Source organism: Neolamprologus multifasciatus, chromosome 10, assembly GCF_963576455.1.
Source record: "Neolamprologus multifasciatus chromosome 10, fNeoMul1.2, whole genome shotgun sequence".
Classification (NCBI taxonomy): domain Eukaryota; kingdom Metazoa; phylum Chordata; class Actinopteri; order Cichliformes; family Cichlidae; genus Neolamprologus; species Neolamprologus multifasciatus.
The window spans coordinates 23,575,883-23,591,066 of NC_140448.1; the positions used below are offsets into that span (position 1 = coordinate 23,575,883).

Here is a 15,184-nt window from a genome sequence, read left to right on the forward strand (position 1 = left end):
TCGCCACTCCATCAGACCTGTTGCCACTGATTTTCAGACCAGGGCTTGTGTGGGGATACTTTAGTCTTTTCTCTCTGTTTCCTTTCCTTAAGAAAGACTTCTTGACAGCCACCTTTTTAACTGACATCATCTCTAAGGAGGCTTCAGTGATCAGCTAAAAATGCAGGATCTACCAGTGTACCACTGTGTCAGATCTCTGAATAAAATAAAATAACATAAAATAAAATGAAATAAAATAAAATAAAATAAAGCTGAAATAAACTCAGCTGTCCATCTGCATCTTAAGGATAAAGGACACTCTTTCGAGGATGCCAATGTTCACATTTTGGACAGAGAAGACAGATGGTTTGAAAGAGGAGTGAAAGAAGCCATCTATGTCCACTGTGAGCGACCATCTTTGAACAGAGGCGGTGGTTTACGACACCAACTCTCTGCCATCTATAATCCAGTTTTGAGATCCCTTCCCAGACACCTTAACGCCCACTCACATCCTGGGCCATCTGACCTCAGGAATTTGCATGATAAGGTGGGGCCAGGTTTCACAATAAACTCACCCGAAACTCTGGCTGATTGGGACCCACACCCAGTTCCACACCTTGGCTCAGGCGATTAGAGGATCATCAGGGGGTCCTTTTGTCCCTCCGTGGGGGGACACTTCCACTAGGTTTATATCTGGGACTCCCCACCATTTGACCTTAGAACTGAAGAAGCTTCTCGGATGAGAGGTGAAACGTCTTCAAGTAACTTAAAGAAGTCCAGACGCTTTTCTTTGCAAGCTCCTTTGACTACGATGACCTGGATGACTGAGAACCTTCACAGACAAAATAAAATAAAATAAAAGGAACTGCTATAGGTAGTTTTCAGGCCTGCCAATAATTGACACTGCACACCGTGCTTAGATATGCTAAGTTTTCAGCTAAAACGTCTTTAAGAATCACCTTGTTGCTGCCTAAATGCTATTTTATGCCTTTATAACTGTGTTAGCGTTGGAATTTTACAAGTATTAAATAAAAGAAATGGGAAAATATATATGCTTTGTCACAGTTAGTAAAAAAGTGCCTAAAGATAAAATGTAAAATTGGTTCTTTTCTGAGTTCTCTGTTCTGTGTAGACACAACATTGGTTCATCCCATTAGTTAGGTGCCTTTTTATGCTTTCAATGATTCATATATTAGTGTTAGGTAGATTCTGAAAATTGTAAGGAACAAGGACTGGACTGGAAATGAGTAAAAAAAGCAACCAGTGTCCAAGGAAAACCATCCAGAGAACTATTGCTCAAGTGCACTTTACTCAGGCTCTAAACTCTCTCCTAAACCCAGTTATTGCAGTCACATGTCAGCCCTTGTTGTTGTTGATGTTTGGTTATCTTTTCATATACAGAGAAGGTTTAGGTCGGCAGCACTTTGTCAGATATTTTTTTAACAGTTTTATTTTTCTTCCTATGAATGAAGAAGCTACTTTTTTTAGGGATATGATAATAACTTAGACACAGCTCAAAAAACTATACATCTCTCGGAGCTCATATAGCCAAATGTGCATTGACGGATGAGTCATCTATTAATTCTTAAGGATAATATTTATAATTTAAAATAGCTGAGATGTGTTTTGTGTGTGTGCGTGTGTGTGTGATTGCATTACATAACTTTCTTCCATACAGTAATGCTGTATCACTGTGACAGAACTGGCAGGTGAAGGGAGGTTCAATCCCCACGATCTCCTCTCCGAGGCGCAGTAATCTAGCGTTTGTCAGAGTAGGAAGTGCAGTTTGCGGTAACAGTGAATTGAAAGTACGCCATAAATATGGCGCCAAAAGAGTTTTCAAGCTGATGATAAGAGCTGATTTTCTCTCATTCTGTGTTGTCTTTTTTCTTTTTTTCCTTTCCCGGGGGGTGGGAGGGAGAGGGCTAGCAAGAGAAGACCCGCCTGTGCATTTGTGCAGAGCGGTGTGCACGTACACAGCACCGGGCAGAGGAGTGGAAGCGAGGCAAGGCACCGGAGCAAGTGAAGAAGACGAGGAGGAGAGAGCGCTGTGTTTTATTTTTGAAGGAAGGGGACGTTGCGAAACTGGCTTGCAATCTTTACTGACTCATCGCTTGGAAATAAAGCAGACCCTTTTTTCTTTTTCTTTATTTCGTTTTCTTTTTAAATCCTCGCTTCTCCTCCTGCTCCTCCTCTGGCACCGGAGAGGAAAACAGTCGGATTTTGACACCACGTTTGGGGTTGCTTTTTGCAAAATGCGACACGCTTTCCTGTGAGCGCTATGTTGTGCGCACCTCGCAGCCCGTTACGCCGTGAACGGTAGCAGGACCGGCCGCTGCACCCGCTCCGTTTGTTATTGACTTGTGGAGGCTGTATCTCATCCTGGCTGCCACTTTTTTTTGGCTGGGGGGGGATTTTTATTTCGGATTTGGACTCGGTCGTAGGTCTTTGCAGAGCTGACGCGCTGTCAACACACCGAGAGGGGAGGGGAGGGGAAGGGACAGTCCTGTCACCTAGCGTGGACCAGGAGCCAGCTTTTTTAGCTGCACTGCTAACAGCCTGCCAGGGCACCGAGTGGGCACGCTGAATTAGTCCTAAACCGCCTCCGCTGTTGAACTACATGTGCCTGGCTCCCAATGATCTCCTAATCTCTGGGAATCGCCCGCCGTCCAGGACTGAGGACGTCTCTGTACCCGAAGCAGACAGCGATCAAGGTAAAATAAGAAATAACGCTGATTTAGTAAATAAATAAAAAAATAAATAAAAGTAGAAGAAAATAAACATCCGAAGTCCACTTTGCTGCTGCTGCTAGTGCTATATCAGAGCTAGGCTAGCAGCTGTGTATGGACTTTCTCGCGGCGGACTTGCGAGTCACAGTCGCGGCTGTGGCGCTCCGCCAGTGAGCGGGGCAAACGGGTCCTGGAGAGGTGGCGATGTCGTGGGTGAGGCGTGGGGATGTGCGCTTTACGTGTTGCAGTGAAGAAAAGACAAACAGCGCCTTTGAAAGCAGAGCCGGTGCGCTCACTGCAGGGACATGAAATTAACCGGGGAAACTCGGGCCATGTTGTTGTGCTTGAAAAATGTGATGTGAACGAGCCAGCTCCCCCCGTGGGAATCAAAAGAGTGCGAGCTGGTTAGTTGGAGCGTATCCAAGAGTGTGGTTATTGTTGTTATTATGTATTTATATTTTTTGGGGGGCGCAATTGTTCGCGGCAGTGGGGTGAGTCGTGTGGGATATTTTAAATATAAACAATGAAAAAAGAAAACTTGCGGGGGTGTTGAGGGTCGCACGCATGGAGAGGCGCATGAGGTGAAGTTGTGAAGAGAGGAGGAGGTCTGGGATGGGTTGGGGTGTTGGTGGCACCAAACAATTTGCGGGCCCTGGGGATTTGCAGGTTTCTTCACTGCTCGGTAAATTGAGGGAGGGGGGATTGGGCAAAAGGGACCAGCGGAAGCTGTACTGCTTTTAGGAAGGCTGGGCACGCAAACATACACACATCAAGGAATTAGAGCAACTTCTCTTTGCCCCCTTCACCCCATCCCCCTTCCTCCTGCTTCGTGCTGTGCTGATCTAGCTGGCGTCAGAAAAGGGGGGGCTGTTGTTTACCTCTAAGTCAGAGCTCTCTCTGAGTGTGGCAGATGCATTCATACCTGGAGGGGGGGAAACAACAACACCACCAGGACATGACACGTGGATGCAGATGGTGATGCTGCAAGTCAGATGTCTGCAGGATTAATGGGTTATAACTGGGGCATTTTCCTCCTGTGTGATTTTTTTTTTTTTTTGTGGCCACCTACTCTTCAACATTTACCTGGAGAACCTCCAAAGAACACAAGTATATCTGCCTATTAGTGCTAATTATTAACGGATGGAGCAATTTATCAATTTTTTTTAGTTCAGAAAGGCTGAAGTGGCTCTAGCATTGAATCAATTTAGTTTGAATTGTCTGGAGATTTGTTAAATGTTCCCAGTAGTGACAGCCTACCCTCCCACCTACCCTTCCTCACACACGCATACACATGTGCATCATTATCATCATCATCATCATCATCGCCACTCACAAGCAAGACCTGTGCACATATGCCAACAACTCCACGTGCTTCATGCCTACTCTGATCTTCAAGTATGGATGCAGGTAGCGATTACACAGAAGCGCACACATACATACCTTCACCTCAGATTGTCTTCCTCACACAAACACAAACACAGACACACAACCGTCCTCCTCCCGCTGGGTATGAAACCGGAGATGAGTCATGGTGTGTGGGGGTATAACAACTCTCTCTCTATCCCTCTATCCCCTTCTTAATCTTTTTCTGATGCAGTGCTATCTTGTTCTCACTCGTGCTCATTTCTCTCCCGCTCCCCACCGTCCCTCCCTCGGGTCTCTCTTCACTCGCCTAGAGACAGTGGTTGTTTACAAAATCAGCGAATGGGGATGAGTGCTGTTGTTATTTTGCTTCCACAATTTTGATGACAGCCCTCCAGCCAGTCATCTGTATTTCAGTTGCTTCTTCATCTTCCATGGCTCCATCTCATTCAACTCTCCCTCTCTTTCTGTACTCCATCCACTCTTTCGTGCTTTTCTCCACCAACTTCTCCATCATCCATCCATCGATCCATCCATCGTACCGCCACTCCCTTCACACTATGTCATTTGCAGACCTTTTAAGCCTCACATGTGCCCGTACTCACACGTGTGTCTAGGCGTGGGTGTAGTGTTGCGTGTGTGTCTGTGAGTATTAGTGTCTGCTGCGTTAAGCGCTCAGCTCTGATTGGCTGGAAAAGGGGGTAAGGTCCCCCACGTGGTGTGTTGTATCGCATTAGCTGGCTACGTAGGTGATGATGAGGAGGAGGAGGAGAGATGTTGTTCATGAATGGACGGCTGACGTCACTTAAACCGTACCCTCAATCCGTCACACACACACACACACACACACACACACACAAATGGATGTTTTTACGCACATCGCTGATGAAGGCTGCGAAAGCGTGTATAGTTTTTGTTGTTGTTGTTGTTTTGGGTTTTTTTTAAGAGTTAGATTCGGAGATTTGTCATATAGGAAGGATGGGAACCAGCTGAGCGTGTGTGTGTGTGTGTATGGCTGCCTTCAGGCGTGTTGGCTAGCTGTCATGTTCATAGCTCTCTGCTCTGATCTGCTTAGTAACCAACTAACTAACCCAGCAGCATGTGGGCTACTAGCTGAGGAGGATTTGTGTATCTGTGTCACAATACTGTAACTGTTCAGCTGAAATTTCTTGTTGTTTGAGACGATTAAACATTCTTAATTTTTTTTCATTATTATTGTTACTTTGTATTTCCTACATGCTTTTTCACAGCACTATTTATGTATTTGCCCCCTTCCCGATTTCTTCGTTTTTGCATACTTGTCACATTCAAACGTTTATCATTAGACAAAGATCAGAGTAAATTTTTTTAAAAGTTTTTCAATGGTGATTTAATTTATTAAGGGATAAAAAAGATCATTCAAAACCTACCCTGTGTAAAAATTGCCCCCTAAACCTAATAACTGGTTGTGCCACCGCCGCCCTTGGCAGCATAAATTGCAATCATGCGTTTGAGATACTCACCAATGATAGTCTTTTACATCACCGTGGAGGAATTTTGGCACACTCTTCTTTCCAGAGATATTCGAGGCTAATTCGGCATGAACAGCCTGTCTAAGGTCGTGCCGAAGCATCTCAATTAGATTTAAGTCCGGACTTTGACTGGGCCACTCCAAAACATTCATTTTGTTTCTTTTGTTTTTTGAGATATTCAGAGGTGAACTTGCTGGTGTGATCATCAGTTACAGCAAAGTGTCCAGGTCCTGAAGCAGCAAAGCAGCCCCACATCATCACACTACCGCCACCATGTTTGACTGTTGATATGACCTGACCTTAAGTGAGGCAAATAAGACCAGCAGTCCTTTAGATGTTGTTTGGGTTCTTTTATGACAACCTGGATGAGTCGTTGATGAGCTCATTTGGTAGGTGGACCATTACTGGGAAGGTAAAACCACTGTTGACTGTCACTGTGGTTTATTGAAGTAATAAAGTCTTAGAAATGCTCAACAGGTCTGGCACTAAAACTGGCAGCTGCTTGTAAAGTTGAACTCAGCTTTCCAAAAAACTATGGTTAATCAGTTTTTTTCATGATTTAATTTGAGGAGGGGGGTAATTAATTTTGGATATCTCGGGTTTGGATAACTCTTAATAAATGAAATCAGCATTTAAAAGCTGTATTTTGTATTTAACTGGAATATTAAAATGTGTCTGATGATGACAAATTTAAGACAAATATGCTAAAAAATCAGGAAAGTAGAAAAATACTTTTAACAACAAAAACTTTAATGTTTTATTCAGAATAAATTCATATGTGGAGTTGCCATTAGTTCAATTACAGTTTAGCTTAGTTCAGATTGTGTTAATTAGTTTGTGCTGCACAGATTTTTGTCGTGTCTTAGAGGTTTTGCAGCACGAAACCAACCATGTGTTGGCTTAAATGCCGCAGGCATGTTTTTATGCATTACCCTGATGTGTTCTGTCAGTGTTTGCTCAAAGCAGATGACCCCGCTGCGGCCTAGAACCTCATTAGCGGCTTCTTGTGCGTGTGCATGCTAACCTGCTGTTCCGTGAGCAGGAGATGACGTCAGACTTCAAGGGGAGAGGGGGTGTTTTCATTTTTACATTTTTTTTTTCTCGTGTCACTGTGAGTCAGCCTTGTTATTAAGGGATAATTGCAAAGTCTGCACACCTGCACAGAACACTGGCGAGGAGGAAAATGTGGAACATATTTCAAGAGAAGACTTTCGCAGGAGTAATTGGAATGTGCTTCCTAACTGTTTGGTCTGCAAAACCTGTCCCTTGTTGACTGAATGAGAGCAGTGGATGCTGCGGTGCACCAGATGTTTTTTCAGAAAAATTAATGATGCTTTTTTTTTTTTTTTTGTTACAGTTTACAGGAAAAGCCTTTTCAAACTACACTGGTTGATGATTATATCATTAACAGTATTGGGGATGGGAGCAATATGGAAAAAAACGTGTTATTATAATTTTTTCATATCAGTGAAATGACTATTTCTGTCCAACTTAAAAGTTCCTCGTTATTTCTAAGGTCAGTTTTAGTTGAAATGTTGTTGATATGCTGGCAGACACTATAATGTAGAGCATTATAAAATTATATTTTAAATAAAAAAAACTTAGGTTTATATAGAACCTGCTATTGTTTTTTTGTTTTGTTTTTTTTTTTACCCTGGATGTCCTTTCCCATGCAGCTCCAAAAGGATTTGTGACAGACTGAACCTGGGATCTTTGCTTGTTTGGAAATTTTGCGTGAAACCACAGATGTCTGACCGGTCGAAAGCTTCAAGTCTTACGGGAGGACACAAACAAAATGGAAAAATTAATTATTTGATTATTTTAAAATAAGCAAAGCGGGTAAATTCAAGAAACATTCACATGTAAACAAAGGAGAAAATAAGCAAAAATGAGCTGTTCATTCAGCTCTGGTCCTCTTATGGCAGGACTGTCTCAACGAAGTGGACAGTCAGGATTATATATGGACTAGACGTGTGACCGGATCACAGATCTGATGTTGGAGTGTCGCTCGCACTCCTGACATACTTTCATACAGTGTACAGCTGCAGTGGCCCAAACGTTAGCATGTGTGCGGCTGCTGGATGCATTAGTCTAACCTGTTATGGCTCTAACTCTATACCCATCACATCGATGGCTCAGCACTGTGCTGCCCTCGTTGTCATTGGCCTTTCGTGTTGTCTGTCAAAACATGGTTTGAATGACTTCTGTCGACTTTATATTGGCCGTCTCATGTTGTAATTGAGTAAAGCTAGTTCACTATAATTATTTTTATAGTGGTATCGCCCAGGAATTAGCACATATTGCTTTATCCTTTTTTTCTGATACTGTAAACCAGCCCGAAGTTTCAAATAATGAGGGATTATGCTTGTCTTGCCCACAGAACTGGTGCAGTAGCAAAGCAGGGCACGCACGCTTGTGTATGCACACGAAAGAAAGCTCACCCACCCTTTATTAACCGAAGTAATATGTAATCCCATATATGCTTTTTCAGAATAAATAGCAGAGAACAAAAAGAATCTGTTGCAATAAGTTCCTCATCCTACAGACAGACTTCAGTGCTATCGTCTTGGACTGCAGCTGGTGGAGGTAGTCCTTGTTCTACTATGTAGCCTCAGAGGACTACAGAGTAGCAGCACTAGCTGTCAACCTGCTGCAGGCTCTGGTTAGGGTGACCCTCCTGCTCACAGTGGATCTCCAGAGGAGTATATCATGACCAGCTGCGGTCCAAGAAGGTAGAATTAGAGTTTTTCTGAGGGGCCACTGCTGTATGCAGCGACTGAACTGTCAAAATAAGAGCAAGGGTATTTGGCAAAACCTATTCGAGTGGCCCTGAATTTACACAGGCAGCAGATATCCGTAAGATATCTTCAGGCACAAAACTTTGACTATGAGAAGCCTCATCTATTTAATGTTCAGACTTTTTGTTTAGAAGGGGCAGCCAATTAGCTTAAAGGGAGGGTTGCATGGTGCTGCACCAAGGTCTAATTTAATGAGGATTATTTTGATCTGTAAATTATGCAAACTAACTCGAGGCAAGTGAAAATGGGGATAATAGGACCCTTTTAACTACATCAGCTGTACTAAGAGATGCATATTTTATGTACATATGTTTAAGTAATATAGTATATCTGTGAAAATCCGTGAAATATTTAAGTTAGTTTTAAGCACACAAGATGTAGGGTAATTTCTGAAAATAGAGGCGAACCCCACAGTTGTAGAGTCTCAGGTGACTCGTGCACAAAGTTAAAAATGTATGAAGCACAAACATTTAAAATGTGTTATTATGCTCAGACACATTTTCCCTTTTCTTCCTGGTTTGCTGGGTTATTCTCTTCTCTCTCTCTACCTCCTACTCTTATTTCCAGGGGAAGAAAATAAAAATAAAAGTCTAGTTGTAAGCACATTGATGGACAGGCTGACAGATGCCGCCTGAGCTCCTGATGGGAAGAGTTTCAGGAGCAGCTATGTCTATGTTTGTGTGCTGAGCGAGGGGAGTAAACAACAGATAGAAACAGTATGTCAGGCCTTCCTTTGCTGTAGGAACGCACGGTGATTGGAGAGGAAAATAAGCCTTTACTGCGCTTATGTGTCGAGATGCTACATGTGTGTTTTGAACTGCCAGAAATTAGGATAAACTTAAAAGAGAGGCAGAACAAAGGTGATGAGTTGTTGTTGAGGTAGTCGAAGACGGCGACAGAGGGAGGAGAAAGGTAGTAATAGAAGACGAAAGACAAGATGTAGGGTAAAGGATGGGAGGCACAGGTAGTCGGGGTCACTAGAGGGTGAAGGGCAGAGTGCTCATCCTCAATCTCTGTCCTTGTCGTCCTTCCTTCCAAAGGCTAATGAACTCCCGATGGCAGTGGAGACGGGAGCTCTGGATCAGCCTTCCATCTCTCTGTGTTTCTCCCTCCCTCCCACCTTCCCTCCTCCCACCTGTCGTCCCCTTTTGCTCTCTCTCCTCCCGGGTTTTTGGCAGAGCCCGAGGCTCCCTGGCTCCGATTCACCTTCTTTATTGTTTGTCAGCAGATTTTAGGAGATGGAGCGGGAGGCTTAGTTAGAAAATGATTTGGACCTCAGCCTTGTTCCCGCTTTTTTTTTTTTTTTTTTTTAATTCCCTTTCATTCTCTCTCCTATCTTTCTGTTTTTCGCTCACTCATCCCTGCTCCCATAATGCAGCGGCAGCAGCAGGAGCAGTGGCAGCATCAATAAATATTGTGTTAATGTTCTGGTGGCTGGAGCCAGCAAGGTGATAAAGGAAATCTATTTGATTTCTGTGGCTCTTTTGTTTGGCCCAACGCCTCTCAGGTTTGTGTGCATATATGTGCGTGCACATTTGGTGTAGCAGCATTAAGTGTGTAAAGGTTTTTCTCTTTTGCTCCATTTATTCCCTCTTCATAACGCAAGCGCACTTCCTGTCTTCTGCTGCCGTCCTCAGAGTTTCCTTATTTTCTCCCCGAGTTTATTTAACACTGTTTTACTGAGACAGATTCCCTTAAGGATTTAACTGCTTCTTTATAGCTAGCATGAGCATTGTACTTAGAGACAGATACTGTCGAGGGAAGCTGCTTCAGGTAATGATATGCATAAAGTAAACTAGTTTGTATGTGCGTAATGCTACAAGGTATATGTGAGATCAAAGGCTTCAGGTATGGTCTATCTGTCAGGCAGCTATTTTTAGACTGAGCTATTGTGTAAGGTATTCCTAGAAAGCATTTATAACCCTACCTACTTTGTCAACACTGCAATGCTGGCCAATTATTGAATTACGTGGGTGTGATTGTCTGATTTTGATTCTGATATGTTCATTTGTACAAGCCCATTTTGCTATTTTTGGTTGTAATCCTAAGGATGTAAACAAAGCAGTTTGTAACTCATTTACACATCTCCCTCCATGAGCCCTGTCCCATCTGGGAATGCCTGTACTTCCACATATGTGTCTTATAATTGCTTCTACGGCCGAATTTGATCGCGCAGTCTTTCCTCAAGCTTATCCATTTTGAAAATAGCTGTGATGGCAATGGCAAATGCACAAGGTTATTAATAATGAGAGTTGTACAAGCTGGCAAAAGAGCACCAAAGCACAGCTTGCGTGGATGTGATGTCATTTTTGTGAGAGATTGCTTTCCCTTTGGTGTGTTTTAAGTGATGTGTATTTTTATATTTGACTAGGCAAGCACTGCTCGTCTTGGTTACCCTGCTTTCCCTGATGTAGTGCCACTGCACCCACCACAGTTTTCTTGTCATAAAGGTCAGCGGTCCCCAGGCCACGGCCCGGTACCGGTCCGTCAGTTGTTTGGTACCGGGCCACAAGAGTTGAAATTTATGGTTTTCAGGGTTTTTATCAATAACTCGGTTTCCCTGGGTCTTTTCCCATGTTGTAGTTTTGTATCTTATTTTGAAAGAAACATTTAAGCGTTACCATAGCGACCAGAGAGCATTAAGGAGCAGAGAGGAGGACAGGGCTCGCAAAATCGCTAGCCCGACGTCCCGGGGCTAGCGATTTTTCCAGTCGGGCTACCAAAATCTAACTCAGCCCTGCCCGTCAGGCTATCATAGGAAAATATATGTCAGTGCTTTTGCATTCTTTCGCCAATGTAGCTGAGTAATTATGTCATTGGCATCGATGAGCCACTGTCAATATGTGACATATTGAAATCGCGTTTGAATTTGCGCTTGCTTTTTGCTTTCATTTTCATTTTGCGATCGCGCGAACGGTGTATAGAGAGCGGCAGCACTGATTGGTGAGTGACGATTAATTGCGCACCAATTCCTCTGACATCGTCTTATCACTCATTAGCTTACTATTCAAACGCGACAAGTGAAATCTCTCGCAGCAAGCTTAAACATGTGAGAGGTTGAGTGCGCAAAGAATCGCTGATCATTATGTAAGTACGTGTGTAAAAGCAGCAGGATTTACGCTGGTATTTTAGTTCTGCAGAGCCAAATAAGACAGGTCAGGGTGAAGAAGGGGCAGCCAAAGAAAAGCCGATCACAAAACGGAAAAGATATGACAAATCGAGCCCGTTCTCACTCCCGAGGCGTAACATGGCGACGTTTTGTCACGTCCCGCGGCGTTCCTGAGGAACGCGAAAGGAGACTTTCGGCGTTCTTATGGTACGCGGCGGGTTATGGCTGAAATCCAGTGCAATGACGCTCCCGCGGTAACCAACGTTCCAGCCCTGTATTCCAGCCCTAAACCTAACCTTATCCCTAGCCCTAACCATAACCTTTTTCCTCACCTTAAACAGGACTTAAATGATGTTAAATAGCATGTTTCTAAGCCATTTGAAGGAAAAGAGCGAACATGTGTAGATTGAGTCCATACGGTTCTCATATTTCCTCATTTTTCCGAGGTCGTCATTTAGGAATGTGGTGGGTAGCCGAAAACGTAATATGTTGACGATTTGTTACCTAGCCTAAAGACTATGAGGCAAAAAGAAAGCACAGCTTTTTTGGTTTCATGGACAAAAGAATTTCTGTGGCTGGAATATGACGAGCTAAATAACATGATGTTCTGCCAGGTGTGTTGTGAGTTTCATTTGATTTCTGAGTCGACAAGCGCCTTTGTTACTGGGACCAGTCATTTTAAGAAAGACCCCATCAGAACCCATGAGAAATGCAAGAAATGCATTATTGTCCAGTCTGCAGTATCTTTCCCAGAACAAACACCAATTGCAAAAAAACATACTACAAATAAACCAAGCACAACAAGAACTCCTGAAAAAGCTGTTTAGAACAGCGTGCTATATTGCAAAGAGTGAACTACCATTGGCAGAATTTAGCAGTCTTTGCAAACTTCAAAAAGCAAATGGCCTAGATCTTGGTTCCACTTACTTCTTACCTGTGACTTCAGTGAAAATTTCAGATTCAGGATCTGACACAGACTGATTCATGTTCTACACAGTTCTTACAAGTTCATAGAAATTTCTGTTCAATTAGAACCAAGTATTTGAGTTGATGGTTTTAATTTTTATACAGTTGTTGTGATTTGTATTTTAACAATTTTTTTGATTAATTTTTATTTCCGTTACAATGTTATACTTTAATGTATAATATTGTAAAGGAAACCAAACGTAAAAAAAATTTCTTTTTTTATTCGGGCTACTTAAATTTATTTTGGGCTACCAAAAACTGAACAATGCCTGCCCGAAGGGCTACCAGAGATTTTGAAATTTTGCGAGCCTTGGAGGATGTTAATTTTAATGTTACTGGCTCATTTCAGGAGGATGCTGCTAATAAAGTTATACAATTACACAGTGAATTCACGTTTTTTAAAAAATTATTTTTACAAACTACCACAGTTTTTGTCTTGATCGTATCGTTTATTTAGTTGTATTTATCTGCGTCAGCTTATATTGTCTGACATTAAACTGGTCCGTGGCGCAAAAAAGGTTGGGGACCGCTGATGTAGGTGGTATCCTGTTATGTGAAAAGGGATCAAGGGCATATAATTTGGTCAGGGTACGAAAATAAATCAGCGTGCAATAGACATCAATTGTCAAAAGCTGATATACTGATCAAGTCGCCTGAGTCTATAAAATACTGAAGCTGCTTTTCTTATGGCTGCCAAAGTACATTCAACCAGTAGATTGGTACGTGTCAGTGGAGGAAAAAGGGAAAGGAAAAAATCATAATAACAAAAAATAAAGTTACTAATAAAGCACCTAAATCGTAATCGTGAAATGGAAACAATATTCCTTTAGAAGCCTTTACAAACTGTCGTTTCTAGCATCGTTAACGTTCTTCATTTAAACCATGCTACTGCTGGCAGGGGGTCTTTGTCTTTTGCTTCTCTCTTATGTTACGCTTCACTTAGGGAAGCTTTGCTCCCCTGAGAGCAATACCAGAAAACTAATTCACTTTACGGAGACAACAGTCTTCTGTATTTGACATGAGTAGCAAGTTTCCTTCCATTCGGCGGATCCCCACGGAGCGTTCAGCGGGAGGGGGGGGGGGACCACAGGGGAGAGGGCTGATGGGAATGGTGATGGTGATATCAGCATCAGAGAGTGACTCATGACTGCTCTTAAGTGGCTCTGAGCCTAACAGTCAGTTAGATGTGAAGGGGTGGAGGTGTGTAATACCGAGTGAGGTCGTGAGCGCATGGAGTTTCCGGCTGAGATGTTGAGTACTGCTGTGTGCTGCTGTGTGCTGCTGTGTGCTGCTGTTTGTTTTCTTTTTCACTTCAGGTTTATTGGTGGTTTTCTACCTTTGTGATGGAGCTCTCACTGTATCAGTGGGTTGCACTATACAGCGGCCTGTGTTTAAAAAATGTATTGAATAACTGATCCACAACTTATTCCTTTTTTTTGTTGAAATGCTGAAGGCTAGTTTCTTAGATATCCTAAACCCAGAATATACGTCTATCTCCAAGAGCTGAAAGTTAGCAGCACCATTTTAGCAGAATTATACCATAATATTGAAGCAGCTTTTAGATGTTGCCTTCACATGACCACCATAAAACCCTGGAAAGGGTACAGACTGCACAAACACAAGGAGTCCAACTCAACTCCTAGAGGATGGAGGAGGAAATTCTAGTTTCCTGTCACTGTCTATACAGGATGCTTTTGGTCACATTATTGAGTTTGAGCCACCAAAGGAAGTGAAGCACGAGCCTGTGCACAGTCTGCGCGGACAGCTGTATTGATTACAGCAGATATATACGTATCTGTTCCTTCTGACGTGTGAGGATGGACAAATGAAAAACTTGCTTTAAATACCTCATGTGTTGCCATGATGGTCTGCAGCCATGCTAGCAGCTATTTGAGGCTTTGCTTACACATACACGCACAAGGCAGTACTTTAAGTTTAATGCTTGCCGATTGTAATATCCCAAAGTACTGGATGTTTTGAACTGACAGTGACACTAGTTAAAAAGTTAGTGCGTAAATGGCCTGTATTTGTATAGCGCTTTACTTAGTCCCCAAAGCGCTTTACACTACATTCAGTCATCCACCCATTCACACACTGGTGATGGCAAGCTCCATTGTAGCCACAGCTGCGCTGGGGCGCACTGACAGAGGCTGCCGGACCCTGGCGCCACCGGGCCCTCTGACCACTACCAGTAGGCAACGGGTGAGGTGTCTCGCCCAAGGACACAACAACCGAGACTGTCGGAGCCGGGGCTCGAACCGGCAACCTTCCGATTACAAGACAAACTGCCAACTCTTGAGCCACGATCACCCCTAGACAAAGGGCTTGCATGAAGATTTGTTGAAATGTTACTGAGATACACTCAATTGGCAAATTTCTAATTAGCCAATCACATGCTAACAACAAAAATGACTTAAGCGATGGCATGGTTGTTGGTGCCAAAATTAGCTGGTCTTGGCATTTCAGAAACCGCTCATCTACTGTTACTTTCCCCACAACCATCCCTAGGGTTTCCAGAGAATGGTCTGAAAAATAGAAAAAGTCCAGTGAGTCACACCTCTCTTGGAAATGTTGATGCCAGAAGTAAGAGAGGAATAGCTAGAGTGTTTGAAGGTGATAAGAAGGCAACGGTAACTCAGTAACTGCTCGTTACAACCAAGGCACACAAAAGAGATCGAACTTTGAAGCAGATGTGCCACAGCAGCAGGAGACCACACCAGGTGCCACTCC

The 15,184-nt window shown here is 43.1% G+C and overlaps 1 protein-coding gene across 2 annotated transcripts in view; it reads left to right on the forward strand.

Annotated features, from left to right (window-relative positions):
- The first annotated feature begins 1,723 nt into the window (after positions 1-1,723).
- jade2 (jade family PHD finger 2) overlaps positions 1,724-15,184 on the forward strand; it is a 226,654-nt gene continuing 213,193 nt past the window's right edge. The window contains exon 1 of one of the 2 annotated variants that reach the window (XM_085175897.1): positions 1,724-2,693. The gene's annotated coding sequence lies outside the window, so the exon portion shown is untranslated. The remainder of the gene's footprint in view (positions 2,694-15,184) is intronic. The other variant, XM_085175896.1, reaches the window with a different exon arrangement.